We start from the raw sequence: 25,221 nt of genomic DNA, 5'->3' as shown, positions 1-25,221 counted from the left end.
TCAGCACTTTCAGACATCAGTGAGCTCTCTTGGTATGTCTTTGACTTATTAAGAATGATGATTACTGCTGACTCTTTTCATTCATTCTGTTTAAACAAAACTATTATAATGCAGGTGCTCTAGAGGATATCTGTTGCGAGAGACAGACATGCAAGGTTAACAGCAGCCAAGGATCCTGACCCCATATTAACTGAAAATAGAACAATGAGTATGAAAATTTAGGACAGAAAAAAAAGAGCAAAACTGGAACTACTTTCAGATTCATAAAAACCTTATAAATCAAAGACTTCTGCTTAGGAAATCTCTCAATATAGTGAAGAACCTCTGGTGAGCAGTCGTGGCTGATGAGATAAAAATTTCAACTCTATTTGACTACTCTTCGCCTGTGATTGGATTGCCTCAAACATCTCATGTACAATGCAGTTGCATGACAATGTACCTAGCAGAGTTGGCCACGCACCTACACTGCTTTCTAGTGTCTTATGCAATGGACTAATTTAACTTTAGAATATGTAGGGTATATGGCAATGTACGATGTGACAAGTTCAAATAGACACACAATTTCTGACTGCAGGAATGCTTTGTTCTCTTCCTCATAGATAAAAACATTGCCTGAGATTTCTTTTGAGCTCTAGGAGCACACAGTAAAATTTGGGGAAATTCAGGCGATGTGGGGTGGTTGGGAGGAGAGGTGGTAGGTTTGCAAAGGTGGCTTTAAGTCCTCATTATGGAATGACTGTTGGCTGGGCTGATCAGTCTGCTCTAAATTACACTAGCTGCCAATGATAATGCAGCTAGGGATTGCTGGGGTTCAGGGAAGCCCTGGCCATATGTCATCTTCCACTGCTGCCTCCTCATATTCCTTACACGGGATGCAGGGATGGAGAATGGCACAGGAGGCAATACAGATCTGGCTGTACAGCAATGGAGGAGCCCCTACGCTGGGGTGATCCTTCTTGGGATGGCTGTGGCAGCTTTAGAAATGTATTGTGCTGGTGGCATAGTGCAAATCAGCTCTACCCCAGGTGAAAATTATCCACAGCATGATGAAATTGCTGTTAGAATTGAGCCTCCAGCACATGCTAACAAAAAAGCTTTATTGCTTCAGTGAGATGTTATAATAAGGTCTTATCTAATCTATATTTTAAAATGCCAGTCATTATGTTATCTGTCTCTATCTTAAGTGGTAGTTTACATTGCATGGCATCTTAAGTGGAGGAAAAGAACACCGGATGCTCAGCTATCTTCCCTCTCTCAACATGTAACAGGATCTAGACCGCATGGTAGCTTTTGCTGAGACCAGCATAGCTCCTTTTGCATATACCATAACTATAGTACCAAAATACTTAATTCATTACTCTGCAAAGGATTTAAGAAGATCTAGAAATATCCCACCTCTTCTGTTTCTAAAGAAGATGAATGGAACATTGCTATGTGATCATATGATATTTGGTTTCCATACCAATGTAACATATATGTTGCAATGTATACTTCTATATGGGTACTGCTACAATAAAATAAAATGTGATTTTTTTAAAAAAAAGTCTTAAACCCTGCATTCAGAAGCATACTTTTTTTGTATTTATCTGTTGAAATTAGTTTGCAGAGAATCAGAGTTTTAACGGGGATGTTGAAATGTTCTTGAATAGACAAATAAAAGGTTGTCCTGGTACCTGTATATAGATTCTTGTGTAAATCAGAGCTTGTTTTTGGAGATTGCATTCTTCAAAGCTAATGTTCACAATATCTTGTCATTCCAGTTATACAAGATTTTTTGAAAGCAAGTCAAGATACCAAACTTTCTATTAGCTACAAAATGTTCTATTTCAGGTGGAAGTGCCACTTCTTTGCACCAACCCTCTTTGTTCTTGGAAAAAGAATCATTCTCTCTTTTTCCTCTAAAGAGTTAGGTATCAGTCTAGATGCTCTCCAAAATAAAGAAAATGAAGTTTTCTATACTGTGTTTGAATATCTGTTTTCTTTTTAAAAACTGGAGGTTGCGGGGGAAGAGATGGTGAAGTTGAGGGGGGAATTTCTTATATTATCTAGTGGGCTTTATTACATGTTTAGATAAAATCACTCTTACACACCTGTGCATCTCCCTTCTTTTATTACCAGCCCTCCACAAGATGTAGCGATTAGCACTAGTCATGCGGAAGTGTTTAAAAATTCAAGCAGTGACAATAGGAAGTGTCAGACAGTAATGGAAAAAGTACTGCAAAATTACAAAGACAGCAGCTATTCATTAATAAATTAGAATCTAGTGGATTTCTTTTTAACTGAAGGATTCTAACTTGCAAATGATATTGTTCTGGAAGTAACTTTTATAATTTACCTTTCACCCCCTTTTTTAAAAAAATCCCCTCTTAATCACAGACTGAGTCATGTACTTTTATATGGAGAAGCAAATTTTAATACATGGAATTAGAGGTGCACCAGCCTCCAAGTGACAGGTGAAATGCAAGGTGCAACTATGGACATGGTGTTTAAAGATGGAACCAGGAAGACAGATGAAATCCTTACTTCAGTAATAGCATTGTAAAGCTATGACATTTTTCGTTCATTTTATACTGAATTTGATAACATATTTAATCAAGTAGCACTAATTACACTGTAAAAACAGTCCATGCAAAGGAGACTAAATAGTGGGGTAATTTTCATGCTGTTACAGGGACCTATAGGGCACAATTTCCTTTATTACTTTCATTGCTGATCATCATGAGTGTGCAGTGAAGTGGCATAAGGTACTACAATAAAATTAACTTGAGCTTTGCACAGGATTCCCTATCACCTGGTGGATGATTCAGAGAGGCTGGCAGGGAATTAACCCCCCATTCCTTTTTAATCTTTCTGTTCCATTCAGAGTACCACCCCAGATCTCTGCAATCGTGTTTTCAATTTAAAATGGTTTAGAGCTGCTGAAATGAAGGGCCACCCAGTGCTTTGGATGTGCAGCTGCAGTAGTAGGCCTCTGATTGGTCAGAGCAGAGCGTGTTCTTACTTATCTGCACTAAACATGGGTGGCCACAGATCCCTCAGCATTATGCAATCTCTCAATGTCTGGAGGTGGCAACTGTTGTCTCCCACTCAAGTGTCGCTTTTTGAAATAGTTTTGTTCTGCTTCCTGTTTCTGCTGAATCACACACATTTGGTTAGTGGTCTTGAAACAGCACATGGGATAAGACCTTTAGAGTCTGCAGTTCTGGTACAGAGGTGACCAGCTTAATGAGAAACACTCTTACAAAATCTCTGTCACTGTGCAGTCCCATACTCCTTCTCTCTATTTCCTCCCAACTGTGGAGTGCAGGTTACTTTTATTTGTAATATATTTTTCTGATCTTCTGGCTGAAGGCTTCCGTCCTCTGCTTTCCAGTATAAAAATGCAATTTGTGATAAAATTTTTCTGAACTGAGTTTATTAACTTGTCTTTTTCATTTTGTGTAAATTGTAATTAAAATGTATGAAGAACTCATAGCGTGTGCTTCTGGGCTTACTGTTGGGCGTCTGTTTTAGCCATGTGGATTGAGAGCACAGTAGTGCTTGATGGATTTTATAGGGAGAATCCAGCTCTTTCACAGGGGACAAATAGAGTTTTTTAATTGAGAACCTGGGAATGCCTTCTCCTTTCTGCAAGAGTCATGCAGCCAGTGAGAGTATCAGTATAGAACTCCAGGCTGGAAATGTGAAAAATGAGTATTGCTCCCAATCTCAACAATGTCTGCAAATTCCAAGTTTCAGAAGAACGGTTTAACTTCGTGATCTGGGTTTTCTTTTTCTCCTTTTCTCTTTTGTCTGGGGTAGGGAGAAGACAGTGAGGGGGATGTTACTGGAAGCATTCGTAGAGTAAATTTTTAAAAAAAGGATTTTGTTATTGTTTAATAAAGACAAAAGTAATCTTGGTCACAGACATGACAAGCTGTAGTAATTGCAGAGAATTGGGAAAATCTTGGAAGAGTCCAGGTTACTGGTAGCTTGTTACTCATAGCTTGTGTGCCAAAATTGTGCTCTTTAATTTTGAAATTTACTTCTATATTTTGAACATTCCTTCCTGTGTATCTGAAGTCCATGTGGACATTGTAATGTGTATAGATGCTTTTAGACACATCTGTGCTAAAAGCCATATTCTGTCCTTGTGTGTCTCGGTGGCTCTGGCTGTCTCCAGTAGGACCCCTGTGTACATGTGAGGGTAGCACTAAAAAGGTATCTCCCCATTGTATAGCTCATGTGTCAGTATGTAACACACATTTCAGGAGATGCTGACTTCAGCCCCTCTTACCAACCCTCCCTTTCTTTTTAATTTCTTTCATGCACGAAAGGTATAGATAATCATGACTGAGTGGAACTGAAATATTTTGCAACGTGAATTGTTTTTTGGGGAAAATCTCCTCCTCTCTTTTTTAATGGCAGCAGGGGCAGTTTCCAAAATTGTAGCTGAATGGTTCTGTGAGTTTCTTTTGCCCACTGAACTAATTAACTCAAGTGCAGTCTTCACCCTCGTTAATCTCTTGGAGTCTACTTTTCACAACCCAGGATGAGTAAACATTTCTTAGACTGCCCATTCCCCCCCTTTTCCTCTAAGTGTTAAAAACGGTGCTGTTTTGTTGTGTGCTTGTGAACTGGTTGAAAGTGATAACAGCCAGTAAAGCTTTATGTGCAAAGAGCATATTGAAATGTCATTTGGCAAAACATATGTTGCAAAGACTCAACCACAACCAGTCAATAATGGGAACAATGTTAACCTATTCACTTATTTTCTTCTCTTTCTATTTTTACTTGAGTTTCTATCTCCTGCTATTTTGGGGATGTTCTTTATTTTCCTATCTTTCCTACTTCCTGCTGCTGCTGCTGCAGTTTATGGCACTTCCCAATACAGAAGAATGAAACTGACAACATTGCAAGGCAGAACTGTAACTAGGCATTTTAACATCTGGAGTGAACAAGCATATTTGTGCCCCCTACCATTTTTTCCATAATTTTTCTGCTCCATTTTTCTCCCCCGCACACACACACTTTGTGCCCTGGGCAACTGCCCCATTCCCCTCACCCTGGTTACAGCCCGTTGTGAGAGGTGGAGCTGGAAGGAGAGGAGAGATCAATTGTTTGTCTCTTCCTTCCCATGTAGAATTCCTCAAGCCACAGCACAGAATCACTGTTATCGCTTTTGCACCTGCACATAACTCATCTCTAGCAGCAGCAAAAGTGTCTGATTTATCTGTTTCACCCTTCTGATGATCAGGAAGTGCTAGGCACAGCAGCCACAGAGGCTCTGGTTCCCATCTCCCCCATGGTATTTTTTACTCAGAGTGGAATTTAAAAGTTGCAGAGAGGCTGAATAAGGTGGAGAGTGGAGACAGAAAATTATGGGAGCCATACAGAATGTAAACTTCTGGTATTACATTAATGGTCTTTCTGTTGACTGAATCTATTGAGTAAAGAATTTTTGTGTCACATCATGTAGGACTAGAATATATCCTGTGCTGCATCATACCATGAGGGATTGCAACATTTTTTTTAAAAAGCGATCACTTTTTGTGTGGCAGGTAAAATATTACCTTTTTTAAGATGCCAATTTTTCTGACACCATACAAAGTTTTTGGTGTTAATTGTGGACTATCCAAACAGTTTAGTAACTGTTTTTGGTGAGTGCCCTATTTAATCAGTATAATCTATCCAAATAAATCCCTCCTCCCAGACAGTGGCTTGCTCAGATGATTTCTCATTTAAAAACACAGTAACATTATTTCTTCTGATGCTCTTATCCTTTCTTCCACAGTCCTGGAGTAAGCCAAGTTTAGTATAGAGGCTATGTGGCCTTCAATATGTTAGCTGTGGACAAGTAGCATGATCTCTGAGCCGAGCCAATTCCAATGACATAGGATGAATTAGATTGGATTCCATAGTAACAGAATGCCCCTTTCTCTTACACATGAAAAGTCACTTTCTAAAGCCATGCATGCTTAACTTGGAGTGATTTTTTTTTAATGCTGCTTTTGCTTCTCTGTGAATATTGTATAGGATTAGCAAAATATAAAAACCATAACAAACTCATAGACTGAGTGCACAGGGTTTATTTTATAGAGAAGAGTACTATTTATGGAAAGTGTGTGTGGTTTAGCCGCCCCCCCCCAAAGGGGGAATGTTTATTAGGGATTTTGGTATGTTCTTTTATACATTATGTGGAAGGATGAGAAACCGCTTTTGGGAAACTGCGCACACACCTTTTGAAAGTTGATACAGCATCAAATTTCATATTTTTATTTAGTTGCTAATGTTTATATAGTATATTCAGACTTCTCTTCTCTTTCATTTATAATCAAGTCATGTCTTTTCTCTCTTTTCATTAGTGGTAGCTTGCCAAGCTGAATTAGTTATAAATTATCAGCATGCACTGATTACTAGCAGTAAGAAAACAGTCCATTACACATCTTTTATGACGAGTAGCAAATAATTTTTAGTACTGATTTTTTTTAATCTTGATATGACACATGCTGGCTTGTAAAGGCATTTCCTGAACTGTTAACATTACATTTTATTTAAGGATATTTGTGAAGTTGGGAGAGAGCGCATCTTTCCACATTGCTAAAATAGATCATGTGACGTCATTTGAGATACTTCGTTGCCATCATGTTAGCTATGGCTCATCAGATTATGTTACTATTTGATGCAAGAAGTTTACGGGGAGAAGATACTGCTTTCTTGAGCAGTTATACTCTGCTAAATGTTTATTGGCTGCACAGTTGAGCAGGTTGCTCTGTTCCAGGTGCTTATCAGCAATACATATTTCTCTCTACACTTATTAGTAGCTCAGGGCAAAATTAGTCAGGTTTTTTCATGAGTTGTAAAAAATTTTCGCCAGTTTATTTCACATGACTTTGTACGGCCTGAAATATCTATTTAAGGAAAAAATGTCAGGAGACTGGTAACTTTTTTGTACTGAGCCACACAAAAACTTGAAAAAACAAATTTTTTGCTCAAAAATGTGCATGGAAATCTCAAAAAGCTATACTTTCACCCATCTCCACAGCTTAGGAGAAATCATGCATCTCTTGCCTAGCAGCATTTACTCTTCTCCTTCTCATCAGCACTGGTCATGTCTACTAGAAATGTGCAGAGCAAGGAACAGAACTGTCCATCTGAGGCAATGGATCATCATTCCTCCTGAATCATGGAGGTTGGTGACTAGATAAGAGGCTGCGGACAGGAAAATGATTGAACAGAAGGGTGTTCTGAAATTCTGTTTAAAAAGAATTTCGATGTGGGACAGTTCACACATGGTGAAAGTTTTAAATCCTTAGATATTAATCTACCTGTTAAACAGTTCATGTAATGAAAGAAAACCCTTTTCTCTGAAAAATGGGAAAAGACAAAAAACAAACACTAAATCAACTGACTTTTCAAAATTTAATTTTTATTTAATAGCCTTCAGGGTACCTGGTGTTTAGCTTTTAAAGTTTGGAATTTTTAAAAAATGGTCTATAAAAACATGCGGTGTTTCTGTAGTGTGCCTAGTTGAGTGCCTTTTTTTATTGGGCTTTAGAAACCGGTCAGGAATTACAGCTCACTGCTTTATAGTCCACAGTAAAACTCAAGAAATGCCCTCAACAGAAGTTAAAGGGGTCATTAGGTGTACTGCTTGACTATATATAATGGATCACTTTCTCTCCCTCCTATATATAAGCATTCTTCTTGATAGCTATTTCCATCTCAGACTCCCTTAGAAAAATGCCTTTCATGTATCCAAAAAAAGGACAGGTTATTTAGAAAAGAAAAATAAGGAGGAAAATAATGTGGAAAAGAGCCCTTCAGTTATATCTGTAGAGATCTGTGGTGATAGGAACTATTTAGGTGTCATCTTAAGCATAGCTCTGTTGTTTCTCGTACCACTGCTAAAAAACTATGTAACTCCTGCTTGCTGTGTAGTCACATTACCATGGAAACCTGCATGCAACAAACCTGATTCACATATCATGAGTGGCTAAGTACAGACAGAGGTCACGCGCTGGCATTTGCTCCATGTTCTCCTTTTGTATTTTGCAAGCATTCCCAAACTGGCATTAGGGAGAAGTAGATGGTGGGTTAGAGGAGAGGAAAGAACTCAAAGAGGAGCACAAGATTTGCCTGGCGGAGTTGTGGTGAATGGCCTGTAAGCTGTGAATGGAAAATGGTGTGGTTCAAACATTTCATCTAAGGAAATCTTGTTGCTGCTGTTCGGTAATGTCTATGAAAACCACTTACTGGGTCCCAGAATGATAGAGGAAATGAATATAACAGGTACAGAAGATTGTAGGTCTTTGGATGTTTTTTTATTTCTTTGCACCATATTTCAGTAAGCCCATTCAAAGGAATTTTGTGTGAACAAAGCCAGAACTAAGAGGGTGTTTTAAAAAAAAAAACAAAAACAAAAACCCGTAAACATTAGATGTACACAGAGTGGAGGTCTGTAATACAGGAATAAACCTGTACATTGCTTTCTTTCTCGGTTTTAATAGAGGAATTTTTAAATTGACATTTACCTTTGCTCTGCTACTTTGTCCTATTCTTATTCTCTCCTTCTTCACCATCCTTTCTTCTATCTGGATTCCCTTTGTGTGTATGTTTATAGAGGAGAATAGGACGGCAAAGGGAAACCAGGGTCAGAGAGGAGAATTTTTTTTTTTCAAAACACACATTTTTCCTCCCTTTGGCAGAAGCAACTTCTTCCAACTTGCGTCAAGTCCCTTATTTACTAGTCCTGCAGGTGGCTCTTAGGTGACTTCATAACATTGTGGCCTTTAGCCATCCTAAAACATTAATTTTCAGTCATGCTGTTTAGGCTGGACACCTTCATGGTGCGCACATAAGCCATTCATTCCTTGTGAACGGTTTACAGTGAGAGAACTCAACCTCTCCTCCAGTATGCACACCCATGCACACTAAAAAGGCATTCATTGCTTGGCATGTGCTGTTGGCTGAGCACAGTGGGGAGTGCCATGCAGCCTTTGTGTACTGCCTTCCAAACACAGAAGAAAGAAATAACATTTAGAGCCTCTGTAAAGAAGTCTGGTTTCTTTGTTGTGAATGTTGCTAATTTTGTATTGTTGGCTATGGTGTAAGGATGGCTAAAGGGCTTGTAATTGAAGTAAGAGAGAAAGCATGAGTAATATTTCAGATTCCTGCATTTAAAAATATTTCTTCCTCTTCTTCTTGCTCTGTCTATTTCCTTCAGATTTGAGTTTGGTTAATAAGGGGTAAAAGTGTCTGTGGCCTGAAAACCAAAGCAGCTGGGCAGTAGTATGCACATACTGGTAAATAGTTTGTCAGATGCCTGCCCCTCCTTTCTCCCTCCCTTCTTCCTTTCACTTATGGGGGCTGTGGGCAATGTGCCGTAATGTCAAATAGTTTTAAGTTTCGGGCAACTTTTTACTATGACTGCCCCAGCAGCATGCCAGTATTTATAAAATGCTTTATATGTGGTAGGAATATAATCTCAATGCAAAATACATTTAAGATTAATTTAGCTTTCTATAAATACTCTGAAATACTAGACCTTCATTTAGGAAATATGCAACAATCAAATTATACCCAGCCCCTGAGAGGTTATTTTAGCCAAACATTTGTTATTTGAAAATCTGCTGTGGGGGAATTTAATGTGCACGAAAGGTGCCAGAGACCGAAACTCTCAATTCACAGAAGAGCTGGACTGTTGTTGCCCTGTGCTTCACTTTTCCTTACACCACCCACCTTGTGCCTTGTAGGGGCCACTTCACAGACAGATGCAGGCAGGATGTGAGAAAATTTATACATGTGGTGCCGCTGCTTATCATATTATTTCTCTTCTGTGAAGCATGTTGGCAAATTTTATCCTTGAGAAAATGGCCATTTTGAAGTAACTCTTAAGGCATTCATGGTTATACACAGAACCAGGAATCTATATGCATCTGAATGACCCTCAGTGAAACTACTCACATGAGAATGGTAAGTGTTTACAGGATGAGGCCCTAACATGCTTCAAACAATGCCATTTTTTATCCTGTTTTATTCCTTGTATTTGCATTGCCTGCCCTCTTATGAGTTAGTAAATGCAATTAGCTCACATGAGTTGAGAGTTCTACAGGACCTTTTATTCATATACATGTGCCAGTGCTGACCACAATTACAGTATAGCCATGTGATCTCATTCAGCAGGGTGAGATCATTATCATGAAGTCACTGAGCTACACTTCCGTGTGGGCCCCACTACAGCATATTCAAAACATACGTACACTGATGTAAGCCATTGCCACCTACATGTGTAATCATTGTGTCTTGATATGGTGACACATTAGAAATGAGTCTGTCATGTTGTTTTTGATTATTCCCTCTTAAATTAATGGAAAAGATTTCCTGCACTGTCCCTTCAGGGGGGATGTCTTAATTTGTTTTGTTGCTGGATATTTTTCTTTCTGTGATATCAATTTACTTTGTGTACAGGTCCTGGAAAGAAGTCATAGGCTTATAAAGATTAAATAGTCACTATCTGGATGTTTTCAGCCCAACATTTTACTCTTTTTAATTCCATCTTTTAAAATAAAACCCCGTTTTATTTCCTAGTCTTTTGTTGTATCTTTAAAGTGTTACTGCCAAGAGAGCTGCCATAAGGGTCTGTACAGCCCTAGAAAATGTAAAGGAGAATCTCTGCTTTCATTTACAATAATAATAAAAAAAACTAGCTCTATTCCTCGGAAAGGCACAGTAGCTGTGAAAATGTCAACCAATAGAGACCAGCATAAGTAGAAACAGGCAGCAGGGTTCCTCGGCAGTAGGAGACTAGGTACGCATAAAGAGATCTCCCCATACATGTTATGTAAAATGAGTGCGTTAAATTTAGGGTGTATCTCAAACAACCTTCTCACTAGTCCTCCCCCAAATCCTCGGTTATTCCTTTACATCAAAATGGTATGATCATGCTGGACAGGAATAAATTAGGACAATAAAAATAATATTATGGTATTGCCAACTTCAAATGGTCAAACAATCACGAGACTGGCTTAAAAATCATGAAATTCTTACATAAGCATTTGTCTCTAGGAGCTGAGGCTTCAAGTTAATAAAAAATAATGAGATTTGCATTAAAATTTAGAGTTGTCAACACTATAATAAAACAATGAGTGGGGGAGGAAGGAAAATTGTTTTGCAAGCCCATTCTAAAATGCTACGGCCAGTTCTGCTTTCTAGTATCATTAGAACCATATGTTTGTGACTTATGGGGACATATTCCCATGCACTTAGATGGACATGTGTTCATAGTCATAACTTAAGCCCCTGGATTCCTCATGAAAGAAACTAGTCTGAAAAAATGAATAAAGCAGACAGTGTCTGTGTGGTCAGTTCCTTGCAATCAAGGACCACCACTCCCAAGAGGAGAAGGCGGGTGGTGGTGGTCGGGGACTCTCTCCTCCGGGGGACTGAGTCATCTATCTGCCGCCCTGACCGGGAAAACCGAGAAGTCTGCTGCTTGCCAGGGGCTAAGATTCGTGATGTGACGGAGAGACTGCCGAGACTCATCAAGCCCTCGGATCGCTACCCCTTCCTGCTTCTCCACGTGGGCACCAATGATACTGCCAAGAATGACCTTGAGCGGATCACTGCGGACTACGTGGCTCTGGGAAGAAGGATAAAGGAGTTGGAGGCGCAAGTGGTGTTCTCGTCCATCCTCCCCGTGGAAGGAAAAGGCCTGGGTAGGGACCGTCGAATCGTGGAGGTCAACGAATGGCTACGCAGGTGGTGTCGGAGAGAAGGCTTTGGATTCTTTGACCATGGGATGGTGTTCCATGAAGGAGGAGTGCTGGGCAGAGACGGGCTCCATCTTACGAAGAGAGGGAAGAACATCTTTGCCAGCAGGCTGGCTAACCTAGTGAGGAGGGCTTTAAACTAGGTTCACCGGGGGAAGGAGACCAAAGCCCTGAGGTAAGTGGGAAAGCGGGATACCGGGAGGAAGCACAGGCAGGAATGTCTGTGAGGGGAGGGCTCCTGCCTCATACTGGGAATGAGGGGCGATCAACAGGTTATCTCAAGTGCTTATATACAAATGCACAAAGCCTTGGAAACAAGCAGGGAGAACTGGAGGTCCTGGTGATGTCAAGGAATTATGACGTGATTGGAATAACAGAGACTTGGTGGGATAACTCACATGACTGGAGTACAGTCATGGATGGTTATAAACTGTTCAGGAAGGACAGGCAGGGCAGAAAAGGTGGGGGAGTAGCACTGTATGTAAGGGAGCAGTATGACTGCTCAGAGCTCCGGTACGAAACTGTGGAAAAACCTGAGTGTCTCTGGATTAAGTTTAGAAGTGTGTGCAACAAGAGTGATGTCATGGTGGGAGTCTGCTATAGACCACCGGACCGGGGGATGAGGTGGATGAGGCTTTCTTCCGGCAACTCACGGAAGCTACTAGATCGCATGCCCTGATTCTCATGGGTGACTTTAATTTTCCTGATATCTGCTGGGAGAGCAATACAGCGGTGCATAGACAATCCAGGAAGTTTTTGGAAAGCGTAGGGGACAATTTCCTGGTGCAAGTGCTAGGGGAGCCAACTAGGGGGAGCGCTTTTCTTGATCTGCTGCTCACAAACCGGGTAGAATTAGTGGGGGAAGCAAAAGTGGATGGGAATCTGGGAGGCAGTGACCATGAGTTGGTTGAGTTCAGGATCCTGACGCAGGGAAGAAAGGTAAGCAGCAGGATACGGACCCTGGACTTCAGGAAAGCAGACTTTGACTCCCTCAGGGAACAGATGGCCAGGATCCCCTGGGGGACTAACATGAAAGGGAAGGGAGTCCAGGAGAGCTGGCTGTATTTCAAGGAATCCCTGTTGAGGTTACAGGGACAAACCATCCCGATGAGTCGAAAGAATAGTAAATATGGCAGGCGACCAGCTTGGCTTAATGGTGAAATCCTAGCGGATCTTAAACATAAAAAAGAAGCTTACAAGAAGTGGAAGGTTGGACATATGACCAGGGAAGAGTATAAAAATATTGCTCGGGCATGTAGGAAAGATATCAGGAGGGCCAAATCGCACCTGGAGCTGCAGCTAGCAAGAGATGTCAAGAGTAACAAGAAGGGTTTCTTCAGGTATGTTGGCAACAAGAAGAAAGCCAAGGAAGGTGTGGGCCCCTTACTGAATGAGGGAGGCAAGCTAGTGACAGAGGATGTGGAAAAAGCTAATGTACTCAATGCTTTTTTTGCCTCTGTTTTCACTAACAAGGTCAGCTCCCAGACTGCTGTGCTGGGCAACACAAAATGGGGAAGAGATGGCCAGCCCTCTGTAGAGATAGAGGTGGTTAGGGACTATTTAGAAAAGCTGGACGTGCACAAGTCCATGGGGCCGGACGAATTGCATCCGAGAGTGCTGAAGGAATTGGCGGCTGTGATTGCAGAGCCCTTGGCCATTATCTTTGAAAACTCGTGGCGAACGGGGGAAGTCCCGGATGACTGGAAAAAGGCTAATGTAGTGCCCATCTTTAAAAAAGGGAAGAAGGAGGATCCTGGGAACTACAGGCCGGTCAGCCTCACCTCAGTCCCTGGAAAAATCATGGAGCAGGTCCTCAAAGAATCAATCCTGAAGCACTTAGAGGAGAGGAAAGTGATCAGGAACAGTCAGCATGGATTCACCAAGGGAAGGTCATGCCTGACTAATCTAATCGCCTTTTATGATGAGATTACTGGTTCTGTGGATGAAGGGAAAGCAGTGGATGTATTGTTTCTTGACTTTAGCAAAGCTTTTGACACGGTCTCCCACAGCATTCTTGTCAGCAAGTTAAGGAAGTATGGGCTGGATGAATGCACTATAAGGTGGGTAGAAAGCTGGCTAGATTGTCGGGCTCAACGGGTAGTGATCAATGGCTCCATGTCTAGTTGGCAGCCGGTGTCAAGTGGAGTGCCCCAGGGGTCGGTCCTGGGGCCCGTTTTGTTCAATATCTTCATAAATGATCTGGAGAAACTGTGTCCAGTTTTGGGCCCCACACTACAGGAAGGATGTGGATAAATTGGAAAGAGTACAGCGAAGGGCGACAAAAATGATTAGGGGTCTAGAGCACATGACTTATGAGGAGAGGCTGAGGGAGCTGGGATTGTTTAGTCTGCAGAAGAGAAGAATGAGGGGGGATTTGATAGCTGCTTTCAACTACCTGAAAGGGGGTTTCAAAGAGGATGGCTCTAGACTGTTCTCAATGGTAGCAGATGACAGAACGAGGAGTAATGGTCTCAAGTTGCAATGGGGGAGGTTTAGATTGGATATTAGGAAAAACTTTTTCACTAAGAGGGTGGTGAAACACTGGAATGCGTTACCTAGGGAGGTGGTAGAATCTCCTTCCTTAGAGGTTTTTAAGGTCAGGCTTGACAAAGCCCTGGCTGGGATGATTTAACTGGGACTTGGTCCTGCTTTGAGCAGGGGGTTGGACTAGATGACCTTCTGGGGTCCCTTCCAACCCTGATATTCTATGATTCTATGATTCTATGGAGGATGGTGTGGATTGCACTCTCAGCAAATTTGCGGATGATACTAAACTGGGAGGAGTGGTAGATACGCTGGAGGGGAGGGATAGGATACAGAAGGACCTAGACAAATTGGAGGATTGGGCCAAAAGAAATCTAATGAGGTTCAATAAGGATAAGTGCAGGGTCCTGCACTTAGGATGGAAGAATCCAATGCACCGCTACAGACTAGGGACCGAATGGCTCGGCAGCAGTTCTGCGGAAAAGGACCTAGGGGTGACAGTGGACGAGAAGCTGGATATGAGTCAGCAGTGTGCCCTTGTTGCCAAGAAGGCCAATGGCATTTTGGGATGTATAAGTAGGGGCATAGCGAGCAGATCGAGGGACGTGATCGTTCCCCTCTATTCGACACTGGTGAGGCCTCATCTGGAGTACTGTGTCCAGTTTTGGGCCCCACACTACAGGAAGGATGTGGATAAATTGGAAAGAGTACAACGAAGGGCAACAAAAATGATTAGGGGTCTAGAGCACATGACTTATGAGGAGAGGCTGAGGGAGCTGGGATTGTTTAGTCTGCAGAAGAGAAGAATGAGGGGGGATTTGATAGCTGCTTTCAACTACCTGAAAGGGGGTTTCAAAGAGGATGGCTCTAGACTGTTCTCAATGGTAGCAGATGACAGAACGAGGAGTAATGGTCTCAAGTTGCAATGGGGGAGGTTTAGATTGGATATTAGGAAAAACTTTTTCACTAAGAGGGTGGTGAAACACTGGAATGCGTTACCTAGGGAGGTGGTAGAATCTCCTTCCTTAGAGGTTTTTAAGGTCAGGCTTGACAAAGCCCTGGCTGGGATGATTTAACTGGGACTTGGTCCTGCTTTGAGCAGGGGGTTGGACTAGATGACCTTCTGGGGTCCCTTCCAACCCTGATATTCTATGATAAGGGAGAAAAAAGTCTTCCACTATGAACACACCTTTCTCATGATGGGGGGCGGGGGAGGGAAGAGACCCCTCTAAAAGGTGGAGAGGAAGAGAAGAGCCAGCCACTTCCAAATGTGCTAGAAAAATTGTGGTTGATGAGAATGAGATGTAACATGCACAGTTTTTAGAAAGTTGCAGGGAGTGTTGAAAATTGTAATGTAGAGCTAGTTTCAACATAAACTCCGGAGCAACCAGTATCACTTCATAATGAACTACTTTCACATTGCCGTATCTGTTTTCACTTTTCCCAAGCCCTAAATATTTTGTACCTTTGGAGTTCTTTTTTAAAAGCAATAATTTACTTAATACTAGTTGAAAATGTGTGTGAAATCATAGTGCTTCCCACAGTAACTTTAAAAAAAAGGAAGAAGAAAAATCTTTTGTGGTTAAATAATTGCAGTCATTGTGTAGGAGTATTGTGAAGACTATATTTTTTTTTTTTGGTGGGAGGTGTAGGTTTAAAGGACAGAGATTATGCTGATTAGCTATGCAGGATGCAGCTTTTTGCTTTGAAGCAACAATTTGTTCACAGAAACACAAGTAAATGGGAAGGGAATAGCTGAGATTTATGGGAGAAGAGTCATTATTAATGTTTCAATTGGGATATTGGTTGTGGAGTGAGAAAACAACAAACATTCAGACTTGGTTTAAGTTCAGTCTCCCAAAATTTGTTTGACTCAGAAAGTGGAAATCTAAATGTTGTGGTAACAAAAATGCAGAACCTCTTTACATTCTTAAATATAATTTATGGGACAATGCACAATGGTCAAAGAATCCAGAAAGCCACATGATTTCTCTAAAATGTAATATGGTGCTAAACACAGTAGCAGAACAGGGAATGTGATTTAAAAATTGGACTAAAGTGATGCTGACAAGGGGTTTCAGTCCCAAATTTTAGCTGCATCCAAATAGTTCTAATGTGATGATGAATGTCCCCACGATGCTAAATGTCCACTACTTACTTAAAAACTAACCCTTTCTCCAAAAAGACAAAATACAAATTCTGTCATCTTAGTGTTTTGATGTCTCATGTCAACTATGATTTCCTATATGTCATTGCTTTTCACTTTGTGGGTACTTTATTTTAAACTGGAGATGCTGTGAAATAACCCAAGAGAGTATATTCTTGCAGTATTTTCAACCTATATGCTACATTCCTTCATTTTATCTAAATGGCTATAATCCAGAATTGTATGACAAGAGAAGAATTTCACCCAGTCACAGCCTAGAAGAATCTATCACTCTCTTCAGAAAGTGCACTGAAGTACTTATTGGACTTACCAGACCAATTTTTTCCTCAGTAGGCATCTTATTGCCGACAGCGTTACGTTTACATGCATGAAATTGGGTAATTGAATATTTACTACTAAGTTCATATCCAGTGTACATGGCGGCAACTTCTTTGAAGTAAAATGATTTGCACACGCTTGCATTATGTCTGAAACTGATCTGTTAACTTTTCAAAGGACATATGTTGCAGGAAATATTTAGGCTCCTATTTTGGGAAATTTAGTCTCCAATCACATCACAAGTTTTTTCACTCAGGACACTCTTTTGCTGAATTATTTACTCACTTGACATCAAACAAATCTGCACTTTTAAAACGTAGCCTTGCTCGGTTACTTACTTATCCAAGCCACAAATTGTCCATATCAGCATTAACAGAAAGTCATAAGGAAATGATGGTTCCAAACGGAATCCACGCAACTCCAAAAGGTGAAACAACAAGAAGGAAACAATGAGGATGTCTATATTTTTCTGATCCTGTTGTGTTATGAGAATGTTAGAATTAAGAGGATGTTAGAATATCATCCCTAGAAACTGCTTTTATAATTATCAAAGGCCTCAGCTTTGCTTCTGTGTTTAATGAGCTGTAAGACATTTATTGCCTCATATATTCTTCCACCATAAACCTTATCTCTTAAGTAAATCATTTTAGTATAAGGCCATAGAGGACTCGAAAATGAAGGTTTTTTAAAATTTGTTTTGCTTAATAGCCAGATATATATATATATAAACTAGTACATTAAGAGAAGTCAGCAACCTGAATTGCAGGATTTGTTTTTTCCCAATGAGTAAGATTAAGGTACTGTGAATAATACATTGTACTGTACCAAAAAAAGCAACTGACTGCTGTACCTTATCAGAGCTGGTCACCAACAGGCATGGCCTATTACGAACTCAGATGAGGGATTTAAGATTTCTGCAGTCAACAAACAATTTTGGCTGACTCCTAGATATTTGTTCTCTACCTACCTCTTTAAAACTTTGATTCAGCAAAATAACTTAAGCATGTGTTTAAAGTTAAGCACTTGCTTAAATTCTTTGCACAGTAGAGAAGGGATTACTACTAATGTGCTTGAAGTTAAGCATGAATGTAAGTGCTTTGCTGAATAAGGACATTGAAGTATTGAAGTTCTTCAGAAGCTTTCAGAGAAGTTGCTTTTCCTGAAATACAGACCCATGCCACTTTCCAAGCTGAGTGTAACCTGGAATTCCATTAAACTTGTTTCCCAGGAGAAACAGGAACTTTTTGTGTTGACTATTTATTGTATGTAATCCTTTTTGCTTGAGTCTCAAATACAACTGCTGTTCAATCAATGCAGGAAGAGGTGAACCAATCCCTCTTGTGTAAAAACATAACTTACCAAACAATTAATGTCCCATATAATTGTGGAGCATTCTGTAAAGTCTTCTAAACTCAATGTCTCAAGCATCATCAGCGTTGGGTTCCTCAAAGAAACCCTAGTGGCTCATTCAGATTTGGGTTTGTATTGTTGACATCAGTGTATTTGAAATTAAATGAAATATTTGTTAATAAAGTGTTCTTATAACAGTGTAACTTATTTGTGAGAAAGAGAACAGAAGAAAGAATCGTGACCACAAAAAATATCTCTTGTCTTTAAGGGTATGTCTACACTGCAGTTAGACCCTGTGGTTGGCCCATGCCAGCTGACCCGAGCTCAGGCTAAGGGGCTATTTAATTGTGGTGTAGAGGTTCTGGCTTGGGCTGCAGCCTGAACTGTGAGACTCTCCCACCCTGCAGGGTCCTATAGCCCAAGGTCCAGCCTGAATGGCTACACTGCAGTTAAACAGCCCTGCAGCCCAAGCCTTGTGAGCCTGAGTCAGCTGGTGCAGGCCAGCCATGGGTTTTTAATTGCAGTGTAGATATACATTAATACGGTGGTTCTCAAAGCCGGTCTGCCGCTTGTTCAGGGAAAGCCCCTGGTGGGCCGGACCAGTTTGTTTACCTGCCGCGTCCGCAGGTTTGGCTGATCACAGCTCCCACTGGCTGTGGTTTGCCACTCCAGGCCAATGGGGGCTGCGGGAAGCGGCACGGGCCAAGGGATGTGCTGGCTGCCCTTCCCGCAGCCCCCACTGGCCTGGAGCGGTGAACCACAGCCAGTGGGAGCCGTGATCGGCCAAACCTACGGATGTGGCAGGTAAACAAACTGGTCCAGCCCACCAAGGGCTTTCCCTGAACAAGTGGCAGACCAGCTTTGAGAACCACTGCTTTAATACACCTAAATGTACAAGGCTGTGTTTTATTTATTGCTTCTTGTGACACTATAAACAAAGTGTTGGTATTTTAAAGAACCAAAGGCTGAATTTTAATTTTAACATTTTTATTCAAGAACATAGGTAATTTCTGTGCCCTTATTTTCTAATGTATAATATCAATTAACATATACGAATGTCTCCATCTATTCTACCAATAAAACTCGTGTGATTAACTCAAAAAAATTAATCGTGGTTAAAACAGTTAATTGTGATTAATCGAAGTTTTAATCCCACTGTTAAACAATAGAATAAATTGAAATTTATTGAATATTTTTGGATGTTTTCTACATTTTCAAGTATATTGATTTCACAGAATACAACACAAATACAAAGTGTACAAATATTTGCACTGCAAAAATGATAGACAAAATAAATGGTATTTTTCAGTTCACCTCATACAAGTACTGTAGTGCAATCTCTTTATCGTGAAAATGTAACTTACAAATATAGATTTTTTTTGGTTACATAACTGCACTCAAAAACAAAACAATGTAAAACGTTAGAGTCCACTTATAACTCTATAAGTTATAACCCCTTACAAGTCCACTCAGTCCTACTTCTTCTTCAGCCAATCGTTAAGATAAGCAAGTTTGTTTACATTCATGGGAGATATGCTGCCCACTTCTTACGTACAATGTCACCTGAAAGTGAGAACAGGCATTCACATGGCACTTTCATAGCCAGCATTGCAAGTTATTTACGTGCCAGATATGCTAAACATTCATATGCCCCTTCATGATTTGGCCACCATTCCAGAGGACATGCTTCAATGCTCATGACACTCAAAAAAAAAGAATGTGTTAAATAATTTGTGACCGAACTCCTTGGGGAGAATTGTATGACTCCTTCTCTGTTTTAGTCACATTCTGCCGTATATTTCATGTTATAGCAGTCTTGGATGATAACTTATTCATTTTCAGAATCCTCTCATTGTAGATTTGACAAAACACAAAGAAGGTACCAATGTGAGATTTCTCAAGATAGCTACAGCACTCCCCCCAAGGTGTAAGACGAGGTGGGAATAGCTTTCAGAAGTCTTAAAAGAGCAACACGCAGATGTGGAAACTACAGAACCCAAACCACCAAAAAAGAAAATCAACCTTCTGTTGGTGGCATCTGACTCAGATTATGAAAATGAACATGCATTGGTCCGTTCTGCTTTGGATCATTATCAAGCAGAACCCATTATCAGCATGGACACATGTCCTCTGGAATGGTGGTTGAAGCATTAAGGGACATATGAATCTTTAGCGCATCTGGCACATAAATATCTTGCAATGCTGGCTACAACAGTGCCATGTGAATGCCTGTTCTCACTTTCCGGTGACATTGTAAACAGGAAGTGGGCAGCATTATCTCCTGCAAATGTAAACAAACTTGTTTGTCTGAAACAAGAAGTAAGACTGAATGGATTTGTAGGCTCTAAAGTTTCATATTGTTTAGTTTTTGAATGCAGTTATTTTTTTTGTACATAATTCTACATTTGTAAATTCAACTTTCATGATAAAGAGACTGCAATACAGTACTTGTATTAGGTGAATTGAAAAATACTATTTCTTTTGTTTTTTACAGTGTAAATATTTGTAATAAAACAAATATAAAGTGAGCACTGTACACTTTGTGTTCTGTGTTGTAACTGAAATCAATACATTTGAAAATGTAGAAAACATCCACAAATATTTAAATAAATGGTATTCAATTATTTAACAGCACGATTAATCATACGGTTAATCGGGATACATTTTTTAAATCGCGCGATTAATCACGATAATTTTTTTAATCACACGAGAACCCTAATTAAAATAAAAGAAGCAAATATTTAAATATCTACTCTTTCAGTGATCCATATACACAGAACCACTATACAGCTTGCGTGCTGGGGGCTAAGCACCTTGCCTGAGTGCTGAACATGACATTTTGCATAACAATGTATAAAATAATCATAGCTCATGCATCTTCTCTTCTATAATGATAGACTGTTGGTCTTCTCTTGCTCCCACTGAAGTCAGTGCAAAACTCCAGTTGACTACAATAAGTGCAGACTCAAGTCCTAAATAATTTAACATTATTTTCTATAAATGTTATTAATTAGTTAGTTTGTAAAGAGCTGAGTAAGTACTGAATGTTTTAGTCTTACTCTTATTTACTTATGTTAGAGATGAGAGTGAAACAAAAACACCTAAACTTTGCAGAAGTTTGGACCCAGATCTGAACTTGGCCACTGGCCAAAGTTTAATGATCCATCTCAGACACCTACATCTGAACACATGCTGAGCTTTAAAGAAGATTGAATCTAGATCAAAACTTAGCAGCTATCTCCCCAAATATTTTGCTGGTGACATCAGAATGTGTGTGAGCTGTAAAAGCTTGCAGTATGCAAGATTATATTCCATGCTCATGTACAGAATATAAATAGCTCCTGTTTTTATAAATTTAAAAAATGTCGCCTGAATGTTATCAAAGTATGTGTGTTGGCAGTAAGGAATTAGGTTCTTTGATCTCATTTCTAAGTAGAGAATGCACAGTGATCTTTTGCCTGTTTTAATCCAGTCAATAGTGCAGAACTATTTTTGGACCCATGATATAGTTAGTTAAAGTTGTGTATGGGGGGAGGGGGAGAAATAAGTTATGCATAAAATATAATGAAACTATTTAAATAATTACTTATGATAATTCCCATGTACTACAGCAGCCACAGATATAAGTCTTGATATGCTGTCACATCTATTTTCTGCTTTTGGCATATTATATAAATAGGTAAAAGCTAAAAATGAAAACATTTTAGCCTGATATATTTTAAAACTGCTAACATGGAACAGTATAATCTAAGGAAAGGATTCAAGCTCTGTTTTCACAGTTTCTTGCCAGGATCCCTTAGTGTTTTACACAGGCTTTCTTTTTTAAATCTTTTCTGCTTTGTATCCATTACTACTTCAGTATGAGCAGTTCCATCACCCCTAGAGATGACTCATCCTCACTGCCTTTTACTGTCTCATGCTGAGTGAACACGGGGCAGAAAAACTGCTTTTCCCCCATCCCCTGTCGTTAAAGTGCCTGTGGAAATAGACTCATTTTGATAAAGCAAGTTAGCCATTTTCTGTCTGCTTCCCTCCTTGAGTAAGTGTCCTTCAAATGGCTGAGAAAAGTGCCACCTGATGCTGACTGGGATGAAACTGAAGTGTTTACTGCTCCAGCAGTCTGTTGTCTGAGACTTTGAGGGAGTGGGGTAGAGACAAATCACAGTATAGAAGAAAATAGTGTTTCTAGGGGTGTTAAATGACCATTGCTTTTAATTTTTTTTATAGGTGATGTCTTCATTCTGCTATTGAACATGGTAAAGGGCCTCTATCTGCAAGCTGGCATTCCGATACCATCATTGGTCTCTGAAGCAGCAACATTAGATACACTGTGATGGGCAACCTAGAAATACCAAGAGCAGCAAGCAGCATGCTACATCTTCATTTTTAGCTTTTTTCCATACTCTGCTCTGTAAGTACAGTTTGCCAGTGTTGTGCCTGCCAGTTGGAGTTCCCAAATTGCTTAGTTAGGTGTTATGTAGTAGGGTAGCACAGTGTACATATTTAAATAACTGGCTGCTTCAGAGAAGCATATTTGCCATTTGACATGACATCAAATAATTTTTAGCTGTATGAAACTTTGCAAATGGCTAAGATAAGCAAGAAGGCTACTTTTATGTACTTTGATTTACTAGTCCCCACAGTAATGTTATATGAAATTCAGCAGAATTTTCTATGATCATTAGGGAAATAAATATTTTTTCTACAGTAAATCACAGGTATGCGGAAAAAAGCATGAGGGCTATAATTGACAGGTAGCACCTGATAGATAGAATTCATTATTTTGCCAGTCTGACTAACAAGAAAGTTAGCACATGCATTATTTACTTTGCAAATATATTCTTTAAAACCTGTGATAGGCTTAGAGGTGTCTCCAAATGTTAAAAGCTAGAGGGATGTGTCTAGTTTAAATGATTTTATATATGCAGGTGTAGTTTCCAGCTTTAAGAAAAAAATAACTGCAACCTAATTGCATTTACTTGTGCTGAATCAAACACTTCTTGGGAAGGATTTAGCTGATCAGCTATTTCTGGTCTGTTGAAGGGCAATGTGAGTGAGTGACTGTCATTACCTTGATGCTGATTACTGGAATTGACCAAATTAATAGCAATTTGCTAACCTTGTTTACAAAACTGACCTCCCGAACCTGACTTTGTGATTTAGAAGGGAAGAGAGCCAGGCCACTTAAAGTGTCAGTGCTGAAAACACTACATCATCTGCATGATGTTCTGATTCAGGGAAAGAAGATGATGACTCAGAGGTATCAATTCCATCTCTAGTCCAGAGAAATTTGCGTAAGGAGGGAAAAGATCATTTTTGGCAGTTAGTCAAGAAAAAATGGGTTTTTTTTCTTTCTTAATTTGGAACTTAAGGAAACTGGGCTGTAGCCCAGTGCAACTTCAGGATAAGAAATACGCTATATTGTCTGGCATTTGCAACAGTTCTCCCTATGAATTCTTAAATGATGTGCTGCCAGATTTTCTCTCTCTCACTCGCACACACAACTAAGAAATGTGCTATTGGCTAAAAGCACAAGGCTAAGGGTTTTGCAAGATTATTACTGGTTTGTTTGTTTTTATTTTTTATTAATGGAGAGACCAGAAAGTTGAAAGTCCAATCATGTATATTAATTTGCTTCCCAGTAAGAAAAAAACCTCTCTTAGACCTAGGGCTCTCTTAGACCTTTGACCCTGAATCATCGGATGTGTTCATCTCACAGCACTGCTGCTTTCTAGGCCCGCATTTGTTTTCCCATATGAAAAATATCACAGTGCCAGCTACCTCTATGTCCATAGAGTAAACTCAAAGTATTAAATATGAAAATGATCAAGATCTTCACAAAAGTCAAACTTTGTATTCCCTTCACCTCTTCCACCCACCCAAAAACCCCCAATAAAAAATTAAAATAAAAGCAAACACATAAAACCATGTTTTCCGCCTAAACATAAAAATAAACAGTAAATAAAACAGGAGTTTGTGAGGGTCAATGACTCTCTACAAATTAGTTTAATTTAAATGCTCACTCTCCCTGTCTCTCAATTGGGTCCCAAACCCCTGTCAATATGCTTCCCTCCCTGCTTTGACTCAAATTCTTCTGACATTATCCTAAACCTTGCTCTAAATCTCTTGGGGCCACATCAATTCGCTGTGTGCTCTCCACTAGGCCCCTCTAGATTTCCTGGTTTCCTGGGCTGCTTTCACACTTTTGTCTTTGCTGCTGCTCCAAGCTTGCTTCTTGCATTGGAACGCACTTTCAACCTGTGCTGCATTTTTAGTCACCAATTGTGCTACTATCTCAAGCCACTCCTTTTGGGCCCTTGTTTTAATTCTTTCTGGGCCTCAGTGCAACTCTCAAGATGCTCTCTGTGGTCTCTCCCACATCTTAACTCCCCTGGCCCCTCTGGGCTTTTCTTAAAATTCATCTAATTTCACCTGATTAATTGTTTCAAGTTTCCTGCTGTTCTGATCCTATCTGACAGCTGCTTGGTGTCATCATGTCTTTATTCCTTTCCACATCTTTAGCTGTTGGGTATTCATCAGTAATATTGCCTTCAAACGCACTGAATTTTCTGGTACCTTGTTTACATTTTCTCCATGATCTGCGCAGTTCTAGACATTCACTTCTGGTGTTGCATTCTTTGTAGTGTTGTAAAGGCAAACAAGTCTGATATTATAGCCAGACTCCCTGCCTGCCACCTGTTCTGTCTTTTTACCTCTCTTCTTTTCCACTTTGACTATAGCAGATGCTACCACAATCCCTGTCCTAGATTCCATTCTAATTTCCTAGTCTTTTCATTCTCCCTGTCTCTCCTCCCTTCTGCCTGGTTGATACTTCATCAGTGTTTGGGCTGCCAAAGCACTCTTTAAACCCACATATAATTCTGTTTTGAGCTTGGAAACTCTGCCCAATGGTCCTTTCAGTTCTCCACCTTCCTTTTGTTTTTTGTCTTAAATGAATTGAAATAGACATGGAAGGGGAAGGGCTCGGTCTAGACTTACAAAGCAATTTCCCCTTCCCGAAAGGGCAGAGCACATTTCCTTCCAAAACAACCTGGCTGGGAAGTCACAAATTTCTTGTCAGTGCTGCTTTTTCTTCTCCCTGAAAGCTGTTGAGTCAAAACATGACTGTCAAGGCTTACCCAAAGGGACGTG

The 25,221-nt window shown here is 40.1% G+C and overlaps 1 long non-coding RNA gene across 6 annotated transcripts in view; it reads left to right on the top strand.

The window, feature by feature from the left end:
- LOC119852110 overlaps window positions 1-25,221 on the top strand; it is a 326,795-nt gene that overhangs the window by 231,777 nt on the left and 69,797 nt on the right. For all 6 annotated transcript variants that reach the window (XR_006278978.1, XR_006278975.1, XR_006278979.1 and 3 more), the window contains one exon: window positions 22,297-22,480. This is a non-coding gene — a long non-coding RNA (uncharacterized LOC119852110). The remainder of the gene's footprint in view (window positions 1-22,296; window positions 22,481-25,221) is intronic.

This window comes from Dermochelys coriacea, chromosome 2 (genome assembly GCF_009764565.3).
Source record: "Dermochelys coriacea isolate rDerCor1 chromosome 2, rDerCor1.pri.v4, whole genome shotgun sequence".
NCBI classification, from domain to species: domain Eukaryota; kingdom Metazoa; phylum Chordata; order Testudines; family Dermochelyidae; genus Dermochelys; species Dermochelys coriacea.
Note: the sequence above shows the minus strand (reverse complement) of the source record. Positions and strands in the feature narration are given on the sequence as shown.